Source organism: Petaurus breviceps, unplaced genomic scaffold, assembly GCF_028583685.1.
Source record: "Petaurus breviceps papuanus isolate PSGF00001 unplaced genomic scaffold, PetGlider_PUasm1.0 37, whole genome shotgun sequence".
Lineage (NCBI taxonomy): Eukaryota > Metazoa > Chordata > Mammalia > Diprotodontia > Petauridae > Petaurus > Petaurus breviceps.
This window is the reverse complement of record NW_027186296.1, coordinates 3,681,649-3,700,725: the sequence shown is the minus strand read 5'-3', so window position 1 is coordinate 3,700,725 and position 19,077 is coordinate 3,681,649. Positions and strand designations below refer to the sequence as shown.

General features: G+C 38.4%; 1 long non-coding RNA gene across 1 annotated transcript in view; it reads left to right on the top strand.

Moving 5' to 3' along the window:
* The first annotated feature begins 200 nt into the window (after positions 1 to 200).
* LOC138168802 (uncharacterized) overlaps positions 201 to 19,077 on the top strand; it is a 73,971-nt gene continuing 55,094 nt past the window's right edge. Inside the window, exon 1 of the long non-coding RNA XR_011170214.1 lies at positions 201 to 404. This is a non-coding gene — a long non-coding RNA (uncharacterized lncRNA). The remainder of the gene's footprint in view (positions 405 to 19,077) is intronic.

The following is a 19,077-nucleotide window of genomic DNA, read 5'->3' as shown; positions in this document are numbered from 1 at the left end:
GGAAAACACACACACACACACACACACACACACACACACACACATTCCTCCCAAGCAGCTTTAACTTCTGTCACCCTCTGGGGATAAAGGGAGTCTGACCTGAGCACACACTACAGGATGGGATTTGGGGGATGTGTCTAAAGTAGCATCTCAACTTCTAAATTAAGAAAGGCAAACCAATTCACTACAGCTACATTTCAGGCTTTATGGGGCTCAAGCCAAAGTGGAGAGCTAGATAAGGTCCCTCCTTAGGGAGTTAACAACCTTCTAAAAGCCTGACTTTGATGTAAAACTATCTCTGCCCACTGCGGAGATTACCTTCTTCCCAGCCAGGATAACCTTTTGACCATGGAATTCCTTGTTTACTTTGCAGATGACACAGCGGCTCAGGGAACTTCATTCAGGTACTACTCTCACCAAATATTTATAGGGATAAAGGAAAAGAGTGGTGGGTAAAAGTTGAAAGATAATAACTAAGTTTCCACTTATTGAATTTCACAAGAAATGCATTTTTTAAAGACTTCCTTAGTTTTGATGGCCAAAGCATACTGTTTTGGCAGCTAGGTGATACAGCAGATGGGCCTGGAGTCAGGAAGACCTGAGTTCAAATCTGACCTCAGAATCTTGCTAGCTGTACTCTTTTTGACTCAGTTTCCTCATTTGTAAAAAAGAGGATAATAACAGCACCTACCTGTTAGGGTTGTTGTGAGGATCAAATGGGATGATACTCATAAAGTACTTGCACCATACCTGGAGTGTCATGGGGGCTATAGAAATGCTTATTCCCTTCCCCTGCTTTTGTCTTTAAGACTTAGGTCTTATGAAGACCTTGTGATTGGACCTCCTGGTACAACCAAAAAAGCCCAGGATCTGGTCCAGTTGGATGACTTGATTTTGAATTTGACCTTTGATATTCACTACCTGTGTGACCTCAGCAAGTTTCACTTAGCCCATCCATGGGTCTTGGTTTCATCATCTGTAAAATGAAGGGGCCAGGGGCAGCTAGGTGGCACAGTGAATAGAGAACGGGCCCTGGAGTCAGGAGGAGCTGAGCTCAAATCCAACTTCAGACACTTAACACAAAACTAGTCATGTGACCTTGGGCAAGTCACTTAACCCCAATTGCCCTACTTTCCCCCCTCCAAAAAAGCAAAAAATAAAAAATGAAGGGGTCAGAAGGAGTTGGATGGAAGAGGTTGTTCCTGAAGCCCCAGCTTTGAATCTATGATCCTCTGATCCTGTAATCTTTGGATATGTCTCAGCTACTGAGGTCCCTTCCAGCACCACACTCCACAAAAACATTCAAAATTAAGCCAGGATAGCTAGCTTTCCAAGCAAACTTAAAATCTCTCCAAAGAGGGGAATAAAAAGATATCCTATGAGGAATGGGATTATGAGTAGATGAGAAATATATGGAGGTTAAAAACGGGAGGGGGGAGATTGGGAAAATTCAAAGGGAAAAAGATTTTGTTTCCTTGTGTCCAAAGCATATTTCAGGATTCTTCCTTCCCACTCCCTTGCAAAAAAAAAAATTAGAAAACTGGGAAGAGGATTTACCCCCTAAATTTTCTTTCCTTATCTCTTCTGCCCTTTCCATACCTGCCTGCTCCCCATTCCCATTTTCTTCTTTTCATCTACTCTCTCCCTTTGAGGGAAAATATTTAAAACTTCAATGAGATCAAAGACATGGACTTAAGTAGTAGCAAAACCAGGCCTATGAGTCTGAAATAAAGACCAAGTAACAGTGACTTTTGTAATATTTCTTCACATTTGATAAAGGCATGTATTTTTATAGTGAGAAGGGTAACTGTAGAAGGAAAGAATAACAACATTTATCCCATAGGTGGCTAGATGGTGCAACGGACAGAGTGCTGGGTCTGACTGGAGTAAGGAAGACCTGAATTAAAATTTGACCTCAGAAACTTACTAGCTGTGTGACCCCCTGGGCAAGTCACTTAACCTCTGCCTCATTTTTCTCAACTATAAAATGAGGATAATAGCACCTATCTCACAGCTTTATTGTGAGGATAAAAATGATATTTGTAAAAAAGCAACAACAACAACAATAACATGTAGCACTAGTGGCTGGCACATAGTAGGTCCTACATAAATGCTTATTTCCTTCCCTCTCCCTCCCCTCATATATCATAGGAACATATGGTAACCAAAAAAATCAAATACATGCTTAGGCTGCGTTAAGAGAAGTATAGTTTTGTTTTGTTTTTTTTTTTTGGGAGAGCAATTGGGGTTAAGTAACTTGCCCAAGGTTAGACAGCTAGTTGTTTTTTTTTTTTGTGTGTGGGTGTTAAGTGTCTGAGGCCGGAACCGAACTGGGGTCCTCCTGATTCTGTGGCCAGCACTTTACTCATTGCGCCACCTAGCCGCCCTAAGAGAAGTATAGTTTTGAGATCATGGGAGGTAATAGATTCTCTGTATTTTGCCTTATTCAGGCAACATCTATAGTATTGTGGTCAGTTCTGGGTACCATGTTTTAAAGAAGGACATTGATAAATTAGAAAGCAAAGACAATGAAGCACCTTTACTTCTATTTCTAGAAAAATTCTAGAACATAATACTAAATAAATATGCAGTGAAAAAATCTAGAAAAGGGAGTAATGATTACAATAAGTGCTGTTGGCTTGACCTTGACCTTATACTCTATGAGAATTATTTGGAGGAATGGGAGATATTTAGCCCAAGTAATAAAGTTATAGGGAAACATGATAGCTGTCTTCAAAGATCTGAAGGACTGCCTTGTGGAAGAGGCATTAGAAATGTTTTTATGTGGTTCCTAAGGTAAGCAACTAGAAGTCGTATGGAGAGAAAAAAATTCATAACAGTGTTACTAGGAATATTTAAACAGGCTGGAAGACCACTTGTTATAAAGAGTATTTCTGTTCAGGTATAGGTTGGATTAGATGCCCTTTCAGATCTCTTCCACCTCTGAGATTCTATGATTCTGCTAAGTGTAGAAAAGAAATACATACGAAGTAGGGCCCAAGAGGGGAAACATCATTACTAATTGAAGGGATCCAAGACTTCTTGGAGGAGATACCTTTTTTTTTTTAAGCAATCAGGATTAAGTAACTTGCTCAAGGTTACACAGCCAGTTATTTCTGAGTGTGGTTCTAAGTATCCCACTGGGGGCAGTGCTCTTACCTGCTGTGCTACCTGGCCGCCCTGAGGAGATACCTTTTAAATTGGTCTTTAAAGGAGAGAGAAGAATTGGGCAACTAGGTGGTGCACTGTGGAAGATGGATGGCAGTGAGTGAAGAATGGGGAGAGGGCCAGTTTGTTTGGATTGCAGAAAGAAGGGAAGAATGGACAATGAGTATGGAGATATTTGGGCAGGTAGCTGTTGCTGTGTATAGAGCACAGGACTTGGAGACAAGAAAACTCATCTTCCTAAGTTCAAGTCAGGCCTCAGACACATACTTAGATGTGTGTCCCTAGGCAAGTCACTTAAACCTGTTTACTTCAGTTCTTCATCTATATAATGAATTAGAGAAGGAAATGGCAAATCACTCACATATATTTGCCAAGAAAATCCCAAAATGGGGTCATGAAGAGTTGGGCATGACTGAAATGACTCAACAACAACAAAGAAATGAACGGGTTGGGTGGAAATGAGGGAAAAATAAGCATTCTAGGTATATGGAGCAGCATGAAGACCCAGTCATGGGGTAATATGGGGCTTTTAAAGATGGAAATGAGTCCAGTTTGATTAGAATATAGATCATATTGAGTAGAGTGACATAGAAAGGGTTGAGTAGGGTCAGACTGTAAAAGGTCTTAAATGCCAAGCAAAGGAGTTTGAACTTTACTGGGTAAGTGATAGGAAGCCAGCAAAGGAAGCATTCAAAGTAAGGTGTGGGAGGGATGAAGAAGACACTCATTTTCTCTAAAAAAAAATCTTGACTCCCAAAGCCTATGGATCTTCTTTCCAAGTGCACTCTATCTCATATAACAATAAGTCAATGAAGATTAGTCCCTACTTAAGAACCAAATTTCAGACCTATCAATATCTTTGCATTAATCATCATGGCTTAATTTGGGGAACTTTTTGAGCCACTGAGACTGCCACCCAGCAGACGCTATTCAGAGATGTTAACTGACTGAACAGGAATCCAAAGGCGAGATCTGAGGAAGGTCTCACATTATATCCTACAGCTGTCATATGCTTCCTTCTGCAACCCCATGGTGAGTGCACACCAAAGACTTGAATGGGAATAGGAATTTTGGCTTCAGCTCCCTCATTCCCCTCCCCCATACCAATGCCCACTTCCCCATACTCACCTTACTCCCCCTCTTCAGTCAGTTGTCTGAACAACTGCAAAGACAACTGGCTGGCTCCAAGCTTCTTGCTCATTGCTGTCCTAATAGCATGACTGACACCTGAGATCACATTCTTCCACTGTTATTTCAGTGACGGACATCAAGGCATGAACTATAATAAGAACAATTTCATATGGGAACAAGATGAGATATATAATATCCCTGTTGCCCTGTCTGCCAACAGAATTGTACTGAGAGTTTTTGCAGAGGATCTATAGAGAAACAATTCTTCATCTTTTTTGTCACGGCCTCCTTTGGCAGTCTGGTGACGGAGCCCCTTCTCAGAATAAAGTTTTGAAATGCATAAAATACATAGAATTACCAAGGAAACATATTGTATTGAAATAGTTATCAAAATGTTTTTAAAAAAAACCCTGACAACAAAAAAGAAGTTCATGGACCCCAATTTAAGAATGCTTGTTATAGAGAAAAAGCTGACATTCTCATACTTTTATTCAACTAAAATTATTTTATACACTGATGCATTGGTTTGTAGAACATTGTATCTTCTTTTTAAGTAACCTTTTATTTTTATTTCTATTCTCAGTTTCAAATTCTCTCCTTCCCCCTTCCCCACGCACTGAGGAGGCAAAAATATGATACCCATTATACACATGAAGTCATGCAAAACATATTTCACATTAGCCATGTTGCCAAAGAAAGAAAGAAAAAGAAAGAATTTTTTTTAAATGCTTCAATCTGCACTCAGAGTCCATCAAGTCTCTCTGGAGGTGGGTAGCATTTTTCATTAAGCATCCTTCAGAATTGTTGTGGATCATTGCACTGATAATCAGAGTAGCTAAGTCACTGTTGATTACCATTAAACTGGTTGGTGAGTTGGAGGGAAAGGGTAGTATCTATCCCAAGCAGTGGAAGATTACCCCCTCAGAATAGTCAGGTGTAAACATTTTGTTTCAACAGACCATAGAGGCAATGGAAGCAAGAGCTGTGGAGTACGTAGAGTTTGGTCAGACTCCAAAGAAACCAAGGTCACCACTGCATCACAGGCTAGCACCAGTCATCTTGACTTTTGTCTTGACACTGGACTTTGATGAGTATGGAAGAGAGAGTGAAGTTGATGACTTCAAGCAACTTTGCTTCACTTCAATCCAATTTACTTGAGAGTCAAAAGGCATCACCTTATCCTCAATTTTCTAAGGAGAAAGATGGGATTCTCTCTGAGAAACTACAAGGGAGTTAGCCACTCTAGGCTTATAGAGAGTCATGGGCCAAGATGAGACATATAAAGTATAGCTCAAGAGAATAATTTAGAAAGTTTAGGCACAAATATGCTTATAAAGCCCATGATTCCATTGATGTGGGAACTCCACAGATGCAATCAACAAACATTTATTAATAACCTACTCTGTCAGTTACTGTCTTAGTAGAAAATGTCATGAATTAGCATAATCCTCCATAAAAATTATATTGCTTTGTGACCAATCTCATGGTGTTATATTCCTTTTTCATATATACTTCTCATCATCTTACCATGATGTACATTCTTTGTTTTCCCCAAAATTTATTTATTTATTTTTAGTTTTCAAAATTCATTTCCACAAGATTTTGAGTTACAAATTTTCTCCCCATTTCTTCCCTATCCCCCAACCCAAAATGGCAAGCATACTGAATATCACTTCCCTCAGATTTCCCCTATTATATTCCCCCCATCATCCCTTGCCCCCTTACCCTTTATTTTCTCATAGGGCAAGATGGATTTCTATACCCCATTGCCTGGATATCTTATTTACCAGTTGCATATAAAAACAATTTTTTAACATTTGTATTTAAAACTTTGAGTTCCAGATCCTCCCTTCATCCCTCCTCACCCACCCCCACTGGGAAAACAAGCAATTCAATATAGGTTATACATGTGTAGTTATGCAAAACATTTCCATAGTAATCATATTGTGAAAATCTAACCATATTTTCTTTCATCTTATCCCGCCCCCCATTTATTCTATTTTCTCCTTTGACTCTGTCCCTTTTCAAAAGTGTTTGCTTCTGAATACCCTCTCCCCCAATCTGCCCTTCCTTCTATCATCCATCCCCTTTTGTCCCCTTCCCCCCTACTTTCCTGTAGGGTAAGATACATGGTGTACATTCTTGAGCTGATATGATCTTTTTTCCCCAGTAAGTAAAACCTTTGAAAGTGTACTCTTGTTGTCTGAGGAGTGTGTGGCAAATAGGAGTTGGAAAGAAAAGAGGGAACAAATGCCAGAATCTGGTATCTAGTTTCAGTGGTGGCAGCAAGAGCAGCAGCAGAAGCAGGGAAAGCAATGAAGGATCAGATAGAGAAGATCTCAGAACCAAGGGAGCCAAATGAGTTCACAGACAAAGAAGCTCAAGAAACTCAGTGCTTTGAGGATTTAAAGGTCAGTGAAGGTTAAGAAAGTTAGGAAGGATGCAAACCCTTGGATCAAGGACAAAATCCCCTGGACCATTTCTGAGGAGGAGATGCTCCTCGCAGGAAACAGATGATGCAGGCCTAAAGCCCAGGGTTGGATCCTTCCTACCTGGTATTGTTTGAATTTTGCCTACTGGAAGAACTTCTAGAACATTCTTGGAGTTAAAATGGAAAATGAGACAAAGAAAGAGTGAAAAAAGGTATTAGGGAGGAAAACTGACTCAAAAGGATGCCCTTGGGTTGCTGCCAAACAAGTCAAAAAGAGCGTGAGATTGCCTTGTTTTTCAGTGCAATTAGCACTGCTTAATTTTGTTATTAGTACAATTAGCTCAGGATGGTTCCAGGAATTCAACTGTCATCAAAACAATGGAAGAATTGGGTCTGGGGGTATATAAATACCTGATGGGCACATGGGGCAGTTGGGTAGGGCATTTGGCACCACTAAGAGCTAGAGGACATTTCTTTTGTACCAACAATTCTTCTAAACCAGCACTTGTAAGTCCATAAAGTCAGCAAAATACACCCCTTAAGGTCTTAGAGGTCATCAGCTACAAGCTATAAGGGACTTTAGAGGGCATCTAATCCAAGTCCCTCATTTTACAGGTAGGAGAAAATTGAGGCACAGAGAAGTTAGATTATTTGTCCATTGTCACACAGGTAAGTAGTAGAGAGGTAAGATTCAGCCCCAGTTCTCTTTTCACTAGAAATCTCAAGAGTAACCCAAAATGAGTACAGTTGTCTTGACTGAAACTTTTTTTTTTCTTTTTGGAGAGGCAATTGGGGTCAAGTGACTTGCCCAAGGTCCCATGGCTGGTAAGTGTTAAGTGTCTGAGGCCGGATTTGGACTCAGGTCCTCCTGATTCCATGGCTGGTGCTCTATTCACTGTACCACGTAGCTGCACTTTAATTGAAAATATTTAAAGGCCAGGGCACATTAAGGGTGGCCTGGTGTTTCAGGTTTGGAATTGAAAAAAAGGAGACTCTTGTACTTTGTAACAGTTAACAAAAAGAGATTTACTTAACTTTAGCATCAAACAGATATGTAGCAAAAAATAGTTCATTGAATGCAGATTCCCCATCCCTGTGTTGGCAATATGGGCGTGCCAGCCTACCCTGAAGAAGAACACATCTTGGCTTCTTGTAGCCTGTCTTTTGTGCTTAGGCCATCAGAAAACTACTTCAAGCCCAAGCCTTAGTCCCATGAGTCAATTAAATTTCAAGGACAGTTTCAGTCCTTTTGGAGGAAAAACAAGTTTAGCCTAGTCAGAAATGTCTTATACCACAAAAGGCTAAAGGAGGAAAGTTACTGGATAGTAACCCAATGAAATGTCACACCAGAGCAATTGATTTCAACTCAGTCCTTTCATAAGAATCCCTTTTGAGACATCTGAGCAGTCCCAAAGGTCCTTCCAATTTCCAGGAAGGATTAAAGCGAATGATTCATTTCGCCATGGGAGAGATGTGAGTATGTTAACAGGAGATAGATATAGCACAAGATGACAGGCTACCTGCCTGAATCTCAGAAAATACTAGCAAGTCTGCTAATACTTCTTGACCCTTGATCAAATGGGTTGGGTTGTATGCCTAAATATTTGCATTAAATAATAAATTGGCACTTCAGTCAAATACTCTGGAACGCTCACAGTCTTTTTTTTTTTTTTTAATGATACTGGTCTTAAGCTTGGTGGGAGAACCTAGCCTATGGATATATGGAGGTGGTGCAATTTACCATCACAGTGACTGAGTGCACGGACAGAGAAAGAACCATGTGATCCTACACAAGTCAATTCATAGTTTTGAACTTCAGTTCCTCATCTGTAAAATGAGAAGGTTGATCTGAATGACCTCTGGGGTCCTTTCCAGCTCCAGATCTATGATCCAAAGTGTTACTGGCACAAGTGACCTTTCGGAGGTCTTGCCAGGCAAGATCCAATGGTTTCCAATGGACTCAAATTTAAGTAGTTAATTTCAGATCTCCTCCAATAACCCCAAATACAGCTATAAAAAAATTTAATTATGACGTATTGTCACTTATCCATCAGGGTTACTGTGAGGACAAAATGAAATAATATTTATAAAGTACTTTTCAAACTTTAAATTACTATGTAAATGTTAGCTATTATTATCCGTTAGTTTATGAGTTCCTTGAAAGCAGGAGTGTTTTTTACCTTCTTTTTATCCTCTGCACATAGTACACAGTGCCTCATACATTTCTTGTTGTTATTCAGTTGTGTCCTAGTCTCCATGACCTCATTTGGGGTTTTCTTGGCAAAGATATTGCAGTAGCTTTCCATTTTCTTCTCCAGCTCATTTGACAGATGAGGAAATTGAGGCAAGCAGGGTTAAGGGACTTGCCCAGGGTCACACAGCTACTAAGTGTCTGAGCCAGATTCGAACACAGGAAGAAGAGTCTTCCTGACTCTAGGCTTGGTACTTTATCCACTGTGCCACCTAGCTGTCCCTCACCTGGCTTATAGTAAGTGCTTAATAAAGGCTTGTTGATTAAGAAAAGGGGAGAGCTTTGGGAGGAAAGTTCAGGAATAAGTTCAGTTTGGCACATGCTGAGTTTAATATGTCTGGTCTGGGACATTCCATCCAAAATGTCCAATAGGCAGCTGGAAATGCAAGACTAGAAGCCAGGAGAGAGGTTTGGGATGGATAAATAGATCTGAAAATCATCTGCATAGAGATGGTAATTGAATATTCGGAAGTTGATGGCATTGCCAAATGAGATAGTGTAGAAGGAAACAGAAGACGGCTTAGGACAAAGCCTTGGGAAACACCCAGGGTTGAAAGCCAAGCCCTGGATAAAGAACCAGCAAAGGAGATGAAGAAGCAGTGGTTATATAGGTAGGAAGAGGACCAGGAGAGAGAAGTGTCACAGAAATCTAGAGAGAAGAAAGTATCCGGGAGAAGAGAGTGATGAGCCAGGTCAAAGTTTGCCCAAAAGTCCAGGGAACTTCCCTGTTGATAAGATTATCTATCCAATCTGATTATTTAATCATCTTAAGCTAAGCTCTCAAATGAGTTTTGCATAACAATTTCACTAGTCAACAGTTCCAATATGGGCAACTCTATATGTGATTTTGAAGCTTAAGATGCTCTCCAGAGATGTATCTACTACAACATACTGCTCATATGTATAAATTCTATTTTCCCTAAGCTCTTTGAGGGCAGGAAATACATTTTATTTCTTTGTCCTCCCCACCCCTACCCCAGACTGTGTTGTATATAGTAAATGCTCCAGAAATACTGGTTTAATTTGTGCACATCCCAACTATATATTATCAATATAACACACAGAAACCTATGATCCACATGCTACATGTCTTGTAGCATCTCTCTCTCTCTCTCTCTCTCTCTCTCTCTCTCTCTCTCTCTCTCTGTCTCTGTCTCTCTGTCTCTTTGTCTGTCTGTCTGTCTCTCTCTCTCCCTGTCTCCCTGTCTCTCTCTCTCTCTCTCACACACACAGTATATCTGTTGTGCTTATAACAGTAAAGAATTACAAAGTAAGGGGAAAGAGTATATGTACTCCAAAAATGGAAGCCATTTTTTTCTAAATTTAGCTCTTACAATTCCTTTGCTTATGTCTAAAACTAGCTTGGCTCTGAAGAAAATTAGAAAGGGGAAAAAATACAACATCTGCATTGTATATGTTCTGCAGAATGTTGAGTTACTGTATGACATTTCCCTTCAGGAATAGAAAGGGAGAGGAAAGTTATTGTCAACACAGCCAGGAGCAAATTCAGCCATCTTCCTCACCACTGAAGAGAAATGTCATAAAAGATCAATCAAATATTAAAGATGCACAGACATGTTTTCCTCTCCTGTTTTCTAAGGGCAGAGATGTGTTTGGACACACGCACAGTACTAAAATGCATCTGGGATTTCAGCAGCTCCTCATAGCTTCCACATCAAAAGTTAAACAGCTATTGCAATCCCAAACCTGGGTATGAGAGAATAGCTTTGGGATATAGACAAAAGAAGACACTAAAGATATTGCAATTAAATCTGAGGGGTTCTCATCTTTTCTGCAGTTGAGACTGCCTTATTATCTATTAATTTTAAGATAATAATTATAGTATTAATCATAAACATTCATATTTCAACAGTATTTAAGGCTTACAAAGCACTTTTCTTACAACAAACCTATGTAAAAATGTCACTATCACCCATTTTAAAGATAACGCAACTGAGGCTTGAAGAGGCTAAATGACTTCACCATGACTACCCAGACAGTAACTTGAACCCTCATCTTCTGACTCCAAATACAATGCTCTCCTCTAAGAATCTTCATATTTTTATTCTTTCAGCTGAGTCAATTATGATGAAATTCAACACACCATATATTTATTGAGTGCCTCTTATGTACAGACACTTAGTAGCTGTATGACCCTGGGCAAGTTATTTAACCCTGTTTGTCTCGGTTTCCTCATCTGTAAAATGAACTGGAAAAAGAAATGGCAAACCACTCCAGTATCTGTGACAAGAAAATCCCAAAAAGGCATCATGAAAGAGTTGGATATTAATGAAAAATGACTGAACAACAACACTATGTACAGAACCTTGCACTAGACAGGGAGAAAGTTACAACTATAAAGTAAGCCTCTTAGAGCATGCACAGAGTTTCCATTTCAGCTTCTAGTTGACCTCATGTGCATGACTTAGCTCTGTGAGAACTTGGCACTTTTAGATAAATGAGCCAGTGGCTACTTCAGGTCACATGTGACTCAGTGTTGAAATGCTTGGGCTTTAAGATAAAGCAATCCCCAAATGGATTATCAACCTGAAGAGCCCATGACTCAGTTGATCTTTTAAAAATGGAATAAATCCATCTCTCTTCCTTCAAATCTCAAGGTGGCATCATGTAACTTTAGGACTTCCCATGAAAGCTGCTTGTCCCTTATCCTGGTTGCCACACAGGCAAGACCACAGGACAGTTAAAGCCCGCATCTTGCCTGGGTGAGCCTGATCCTGGGTTTTTGACTACCTTTTCTGTGTTTGTTTTTTCTTAATTTTAGGCAAATGAACATCACTCTCAAGATGGATATGTTCAGGCTTAGAGGAAACCTTATGAATTGGAGAGTTCTGGAGATCCTTAGTCCTTTGGACAGAGCTGACAAGTAGACAGGAGGAAGAGTCCCTGGCAACTATTACACTGCTTTTGGAACAGATGACCACAAACAAGAATATGAGTCTAAGCCTTTCCTTCTTAGCTTGCCAGAAAATATCTCCTGTGAGGGGACAGTGCAGGACATAGTGGAATATAAATGCTCAGGCAGCAATCCCACAAAATGCTTTATGTTTGATAAGGTTTAAATATCAGCTTCTCAGAGAGTATAGCAGTAGTTAGTACTGTTATTTGTTCAGTTTGTCTCTGTCAAATATGAGCTTGTGAATGTTCTGCATTTAGCATTTCTTTTTTTATAATTAATTAATTTATTTTTAGTTTTCAACATTCACTTCCATAACATTTTGAGTTTTACATTTTCCCCCTCTCTCTCCTTCCCCCTCCCCAAGATAGAGTGCAATCTGATATAGACTCTACTTATACATTCATATTAAACATATTTTTACATTAGTCATGATGTAAAGAAGAATTAGAGCTAATGGGAGGAACCATAAGAAAGAAGAGACAAAACAACAAAAGAAAAGGAGAGCAGATAGTAGGCTTCCATCTGCATTCGGATGCCAAAGTCCTTTCTCTGGATGTGGATGGCATTTTCTATTATGAGTCTTTTGGAGTTGTCTTAGATTCTTGCATTTCTGAGAAGATCTAAGTCTATCAAAGTCGGTCATCACACTATGTGATTGTTACTGCAAACAATATTCCCCTCGTTCTGCTCATTTCACTCAGCTTCAGTCCATATAAGTCTTTCTAGGTTTTTATCAAGTCCACCTGCTCATTATTTCTTATAGCACAATAGTATTCCATTAAATTCATTCATTCCCCGATTGATGGACATCCACTCAATTTCCAATTCTTTGCCACCACAAAAAGAGCTGCTATAAATATTTTTGTACATGTGGGTTAGCATTTCTTTTGTATGTAGGAAATAAGTACCTTTCCCATTCCTGATTTACATTGTAAATCAAGCAACTTTCTACACCCTCCTTTTGGGAGATGCTGGACATGAGCCAAACATAAGTTTTAAATATATTTTCCCTGGGGGAAATCTTTATGTTTCCAGTGTATTTTTAGTAAGTAATATATATTTTTAATTCTGTTTCCTAATGCATTTTGCTATCTTCTATTTTATGGATCAGTTCATTTCATTCACATTCACACTTATGGTTGTTAATTGTGTATTCCCCTCCATCATATCCTTATATCTTATACTCTCTGCTCCCTGCTCTCCTCTTTACATATAAGAAGGCAGGGGAAATGAAGAAATTATCTATAATTGAAGTAATCTCCTTTCAATAGAATGCCCTTCTTCAATTCCCTTCACTTGGGCTCTGATGAATGTTCCTTACTCTTTAATTCTTTCCTTTTAATCTCTTTTATATGATCCACCCTCCAAAGTTGATGTTTTTTGCTTATAACTATTCCCTCCCAAAATCCACCTTCCCTCTCAAATTCCTTTCACCACTTTAACCATTTAGAGCATTAGAAAAAGCATTAGAATATTTCATTTCTTCTCTCCTACCACTGTCCATTTACTCCAAAGTAGTCAATGATATGAAAGTATAAAGCTTTGTCACCTTTCATCAAATCAAGCTGAGTCATTTGGCCTCTATTACAGGTTTTCAGATCTGTGGAAAGCATTAGCTATCTACACATTGGCACTATAAATTCAATTAGCTATGTTTTTGCCAAATATTTCCAATTTCTAGTTGTCTGTGTAGATAAAATAATCAAAAGATTGAAAAACTTTAAAAGTCATTTTATTCAACAGGCATTTTACTTATTGCTTTTAAATATACACTCATTAGTAGATTATGCTGAAAGAAATAAAGAAGTATAAAGAGCTTATATTTGGAATCAGAGGACTTAGAACCTTGAATTAAGGAGATGTTTCTTTGTATGTACTTATATTACATAAAACAAATCATTTTAACTCTTTGGGTCTTGGTTTTTTCATTCATAAAATGGGATGGTTAAGCTAGATCATACCTTTCAACTATAAATCCTATGAGCTTATAAACCTAGTTTAGGAAACAGTACATATACAATTCAGTTCATGAATAATCTGAAAGCAACAATGAATGAATGAACAAACGGAAAATCAATTAAGTACAGATTATGTGCAAGGCACTGTTCTAGATACTAGGGATACAACTAAACAGGAGATGTCCTTTGCCTTTGAGGAACCAGGCTGTTCAGTGGACACAGTGCCCAGCGTGGAGTTATTAGCACAGTGTCTGGTACATTATAGGTGCTATGTAAATATTAGGGTTTTTTTTTTACATTCTGATAAGTAGATACAAGGAAGGAAGTTTTGGCCTGTAGAGTCATAGGGATTTTGAATTATAGTGTTATGCCATTTTTGGAAGCAAGGTGGGTATTGATTTCTTTACTGTTTACAGAGGAAGAGGAAGAAGGGGGTTGCTGTAGGTGCAGAGTAGGTGGCAAGATGTCCAGGTAGGCAATTGATTGGATATGTTATAAAGCATGGTCTGAGCTAGTGGTTTAGTCAAGATAGTTCAGTTCTAGGGCTAAGTCCCAAAGTTGAATTGATACCTCCATCAAGAAGGGAGGGATATGATCTCTGGAAGTTATTTCTTGATGGTACTTAATCCTCATGGGAATGGAGGGGAGTGATGGGAGTGACAGGGAAAGTGGCAAGATGCCCAGAGAGATAACAGTTTGGACAGGATAGGGTAGTATATGATTAAATACACAAAATGTATGTCATAGATAATGAGTGTTAGAGGAGTTCAGAGAAGAGAGAGATCACAACAGGCTAGTGGAATCAGGGGAATAGTTGGTGGAAGACTGACCAAAATTCATGATTTCCAGAAGAGTGACAGTGGTAACACTTAGTGTATCCAATAACAATCAATTTGCCTGGTTGTGATGTTCTACATTCTACATATCTGCATCACATCAAACACGGCAAACATTACCTATATTTATGACTTTGGATAGAACAGAATTTCAGTTCAATTTAATTTGATTCAACAAACATTTGTTAAACACTGTACTGAGTGCTGGGAATATGATGACAAAAATGAAACAATTCTACTGAGAGGATGCTGAGTTGGAGATTCTGTTAGCTGGAAATGAATGTAAGGCAGATTTAGACATACTTATCTGTAGCAGCAAGCATCCTAGCATACCCAGCATGGCCGCTACCACAGGTTCTTTGATCTGCTTTTCTAAAGGAAAGCAATTAAAAAAGGGTTAACAATCTTAGTTTAATCAAATATATATCATTCACCTAGTTCAGGAGAAAAAGTCAGCACCCTGAACTTCAGAGAATACAAACAGAAGTTACAAGCAGACAAAAAATACAGACAGAGAAACAGACCAACAGACAGGGCTTCCAGCTTTCTGACCATTACATCTGTACCTAGTTAGTTACCAGAGAGAGAAGCACCGACATCTGGGTTTTCAAAACTGAGGGGTCTCAACAGTTTCCCAGACTCTCATCTGGTCAAACTATACAACTCTTCTCATGAGTGATCCCCAAAGCAAAATCTCACATCAGGGTATACATAGCCTTCTCCAGGGTCAGAGAATATCACAACCCTTGTGACCCACTGCCCAATAACAAAGTAACAAGATTTAGGCATTCCTGAAAAAAAAGTCAACCCACAGGCTCTGTATGACCACATTCCACCTATTAGGGGGGCAGAGAATATTTTCAAATCAGGGAAGGTCCTCAAATTCACTTAAGCCTATCAAGGGGAAAGGAAGATCTTCAAATTCCCTTACCATTACGTTATCCCAACTCCTCCTTTCCTTTGACAAGTCAGGCCCCCAGAACAAGGCTCATGGATTTATCTCTCCCTCAGGGTACTAGAGGTACCCGTCTTAGAGATGAGGATGTCTTTATGATCCAGTAAGCTATAGCCCCCATTCCATCGTGGTTTCCTCCATATCAATAGCTAATTTTAATTATCATTTAACTTATATCACTGATGATAAACTTGAATGATTAGCATACCAGTATCATTTAACAAATTAAAACCAATTAACTTTCACAAAGGGATATTTCCTGAGAAAGTGTAGCAAGAACATAAGTTATGAAGTATTTTGCCCCAACTCCTGGGCACGCTCTATACTACCCTACACCACTTTTGGTCCATGAAAAGAGTGAGTTCAACCTTAGAGAAATTGCTACAAAGTATTTACTCAAGTTCATTTCCTTTTAAAAAAAATATTTTATTTTCTACTTAGTTCACTTCCAAATGTCACATAGCCAATGGATGTGTCATTGTTGCTCTCTCTCTACTGCTTTGCTGAGTCAAGCAAGTTACTGAGGATTTTGATCCTTACTGTGGTTAACTGTCCCTCAAATTTGGCATAGGCTCCAAATCTTGGACCTCTGTAAGATTGCCTTTCTGACCTCTTAAAGCTGAAAAGTTGAGTTGGGTTTTCCTTCATCTAAAAGCAGGGAAGAATGAAGACAAAGAGGTAAAAACAGAAGTTTATATTAATGAACCACATGTTGGCACAAGTGTCACTATTAAGGCCTAAGGCCTTTCTGCCTACCCAGAGGCTTTCTCACTCAAAACAGCCAGGCAAGAAAGAGGACCAGTCATTTCTATGAAAGTTTTTTGTATGGCCTTCAGTTTTGTTTCAGCAGCCAACCAAAAAGGCCTCTCTTTACTATAAGGTAAGGGGACCTCTACCCTTGCTCTCCATCAAGGAAGAAGTCCCTCCCTCTATAGTCATCACGAACTTACAAAAACTGGCTCTGTCAAGCCTCCCCACATGGTTTGTCAGCAGACAGAGACTTTCATCAGCCAACCTCAGTAGCACGTGAGCGCGCACGCGCGCGCTCACACACATACACACACCTTTGGAAATAGAAAGTTCAGGGCTAGAGATGTAGATTAGGGAATCATTACTATAGCTGTGATAGTTAATACTGTTAAGATTGGATGAGATCCTCAAAGGAACAATTAGAGGGAAAATTAGTTGATAGAAGTTTAATACTAAAGGTTAGATTGTGAATTCCTTGAGGGCAGGCACTGTCTTGCTTGCTTTTATATCCTCAATGCTTAGCTCAATGCCTGGTGCATAACAAATGTTTATTGGTTGATTTATTGAGAAATACCTTCATTCCTGACATTAGAGGAAGAAGAAGAACCATGCTGAAAAATTGAAAGAGAACATCCATTAATTTATCATTCAGCAAACATATATTAAATGTTTATTATTTGCAGAACATTATGTCTGGAATTATAATCTCTTCCTAAGGCTAAAATGTCATTGTGAATTGGCTCTAATTCCCCATATGACATTAATTCAATTCAAATCAACAAAGATTTAAGGGCTTACTATGTGCAAAGCATTGTCAGGTTCTAGTGGCCTTAAAAACAATATCAAAAAGAACTTATATTCTATTGAAGGATATAGCATTTAAACAAATAATTAAATTTAAGGAGGAAGAGAGCCAAGAGAGGATGAAAAAAGGCTTCATGGAGGAAGTACCTGAGTTGATAATAAGAGTGTTACCACAAGACTGAAAAAGAACAAATGTTTAACCTTTTAAAAAATGGAGGGTAATGGAGCCTATAAACCATAGGCCAATAATTTTGGTTACTATTCTTGTAAAAAATTCTAAAACTTATTAGTAAAGGAATAGTTTGTGGGAATTAAGAAACAGAGCAAATAAACACAAGGACCAAGCATTACTTTATCAAAAATATGTCATGCCAGCTAACTTCATTTCCATTTTGAAATGGTCTATTGGACTGCTAGTGAAAGATAATGCTAAAGATTCATTATGCCCAGATTTCAGCAAAGCATTTTCTAAAATTTATTGTACTATTTTTGTGGAGTAGGAGATGTTCACTAGTTTATTCATCACCAAACTTTTTTGGCCATTTATTTCAATCAGTAAAAACATATTGAAAATATACTCTTAATATGGGTTGAACATAACCAAGGGTTCTCAAACCCATTGGTAATTTAGAGGGATGTCTACCCTAAGCATGAGAAGACTTCCCCCAGCAGAATGGGTTGAGGAAAACAATTTGTTCCAAGGACCATGAAGGTAGCTGAAAACAGGTGCTAGGGAGTGCTTAGAGCTTGGTCAGACATCAAAGAGGCCAAAGTTATTCACTGCATCCTGGGCCATTTCCAGTTGTCCTAACTTTTTTCTTATGCTGGACTTGGATGACTCTGGAAGACAAAGTGAGCCTAATGATTTCATGCAACTGTTTCACTTAAATCCAATTCATATATAAGTCAAGCTATTCCCCTCATAATATCATTGGTTTCTTTGGAAATGAAGGATGAATGACAACATTTGCTTACTTATAAATTAGATAATGTACTATACTACACAACTATATTATATACGTTATAAAATACCGTATGCAAAAAAGAAAATTAAAAGATGAACTAAAGAATAAAATAAATATTTAAAATATTTTAATTTTATTGAAGATATAAAACCATTTTGCTCTTACTAAAATATATTTACATTTATATTATAATATTTAATGAGAACAATATATTTGAAAATATATCACTTTAAAAAAATCTTGGTTTAACATTTCATAATACAGTGATTCAAATGTCTATAGTCTTTCAATACTTGGTCTTACTGGTTGTCACAATAGAAGAAGATGCCTTATAAAGTATGTCATTAGCTACACAAAATTAAATCATGGCATTTATTTTTCAGTTCCATCTGCTAGTGATGCAAATGTTTTTGTTGTGATTTGACTGATGTCAATCAATTATTCTTGCAAACTCCTCAGAAAGTATTGCATTTTTATGTTTAAGGGAAAAAAAGGTTCAAAACTCACTAAAATGAGCACAATGTAAACTAGAATACACCAGGAGTAAATTAATAAATGAAAGTGTAACTGTTCATCACTCAATATTATGAAACTCCCACTTTTCCCTCAGGGCCTCCAAGTTGTACAGTGGATAGAGCACTGGGCCTTGAATCAGGAAAACCAGAGTTCAGATCCAGTCTCAGATACCATGTGATCCTGGGCAAGTCACTTCATCTCTGTTTGCCTCAGTTACCTCAATTGTAAAATGGGGATAATAATAACACCTACCTTTCAGAGTTGTTGTGAGGACCAAATGAGATAAAATTAGTAAAGTGCTTAGCATAGTACCTGGAACATAATAGGTGCTATGTAAATGTTAGCTATTACTACTACTACTACTACTACTACTACTACTACTACTACTACTACTA